Here is a 2,004-nt window from a genome sequence, read left to right as displayed (position 1 = left end):
TTTCGTTCAATTTTAGAGATGTTGTTAGTTTTCTTAAATTTTGTCTTGGTCACGTGACCTTGTTCAATCTCCTGTTAGCACGGAATCTGACAAACAATTTATAATCTATAAAATGCAACATGGGAACCTAAAGATAAAAACAAATCTTCAATTTTGCTGTTGCAACGCGAACTGGTCAGGTATATCAATTGTGAGATTCTAAAAACACTGAACAACCTACCTTGAGGAAGCCTAGCGGTAAGCATCATAAATATTCCTGAAAAACCAGCTGAAGTTTCTGGCTGGAACTAATAATTAATATTAGGCTGTGACTAATAACTCACTTATATGTGACATATGTATGATTGCCCTAAAGGTCGGGCGTGACCTAGTCGTTAGAATGCAGAGCTAAATCAAACAGGCTATAGTTTGGGTCCCGTCATTAAAATTTGAAAACTTCGTTCGACAAGGGAGTGTCCCTGTTTCAGTAATTCGTCACACCTTATCTCTCTTCAAAAAATCATCATACGGGATTTATTGGCTTCAATAAACCGCCACAGAGGTTTTTGTTTATTTGTTTCAATAAACTACCACACGGAATTTATTTATTTCAATAAACCGCGGATTATCTCTGCTTCAACAAACTGCCACAAGGGGTCTCTTTATTTCAACAAATTGCTACAAGGGGACTCTCTACTTCAACAAATTGCTACAAGGGGACTCTCTACTTCAACAAATTGCTACAAGGGGCCTTTCTACTTCAACAAACTGCTACGTGGGGTTTCTTTGTTTCAACAAACTGCCACAGGGGGTCTCTCTACTTCATCAAACTGCCACAAGGGGTCTATTTATTTCAACAAACTGCCACATGGGGTTTCTTTGTTTCAACAAACCACCAAGTCGCCAAATGGCACGTTTCAGTGAACTTGTAATATTGATCTTACAAGTATTGCGAACCATAGTGTCTGTCCGAGCGTTCAATATTCACTTTTGAAATAACAAGAGAATAGGCATGAATAATGTTGATGCCAAGTTTTATTTCGCAAGCAGGATATTCTATAACACATTGTTAGGAATTAATCACACTATCATTCAACGTTTCAAAATGTGACGTAACTTAAAGAATAAAAATGTAGATTTACCATATGTTATTGTTGAGCGGTTCTTAGCATGACTGAAATACTCAACAATTACTTTTCTCGGTGGGTAGTATAAGTAGCTTACAGCTTTGGCTCTGAATGAAACCAAGAGCGCAACACAATTAACCTTTTTAAAGTCCATGAAATAACTTAAATTGATAATTAACTTCAACTTTTCGTCACTGGGGACGGGTACTATTGCTTGTTCCTAATAAGTTGAGTAAACAAAAGAAGAGTTTCAAAGAGAAAGAAATTGATGATGTTATCAAGCAAAATGGTCGCTGAAGAAAATACGCAAAGAGTGTTAGATATAAAGAATATACAGAAAATAAATCATTAAACTAGAATGCAGAGTGAATAGAGTTAGTAAATACGTTCAGTTGGTTCCAATGTTTTACATCCTCGGCTATATTAAATACTTTCAGTTGGTTACAATGTTTTACATTCTCACCTATATTAAATACTTTCAGTTGGTTCCAATGTTTTATATCCTCGGCTATCTGTATTGATCTAAAATGTAATTAAAACACCAATTTTACATACAGTGTTGTTTTAAAGCTCTTCGAACTGAGACGAGAGGACAACATTGTTGTCTTTTAAAGTTCTACGAACTGATACGAGGTGACAACATTGTTGTTCTTTAAAGTTCTTCGAACTGAGACGAAGTGACAACAGTGTTGTTTTTTAAAGTTCTACGAACTGATACGAGGTGACAACATTGTTGTTTTTTAAAGTTCTTCGAACTGAGACGAGGGGACAACAGTGTTGTTTTTAAAGTTCTACGAACTGATACGAGGTGACAACATTGTTGTTCTTTAAAGCTCTTCGAACTGAGACGAGGGGACAACAGTGTTGTTTTTAAAGTTCTACGAACTGATACGAGGTG

Source organism: Limulus polyphemus, unplaced genomic scaffold (genome assembly GCF_000517525.1).
Source record: "Limulus polyphemus unplaced genomic scaffold, Limulus_polyphemus-2.1.2 Scaffold7009, whole genome shotgun sequence".
Classification (NCBI taxonomy): domain Eukaryota; kingdom Metazoa; phylum Arthropoda; class Merostomata; order Xiphosura; family Limulidae; genus Limulus; species Limulus polyphemus.
The sequence above is the reverse complement of the archived record's forward strand: the minus strand, read 5'-3'. Positions refer to the sequence as shown.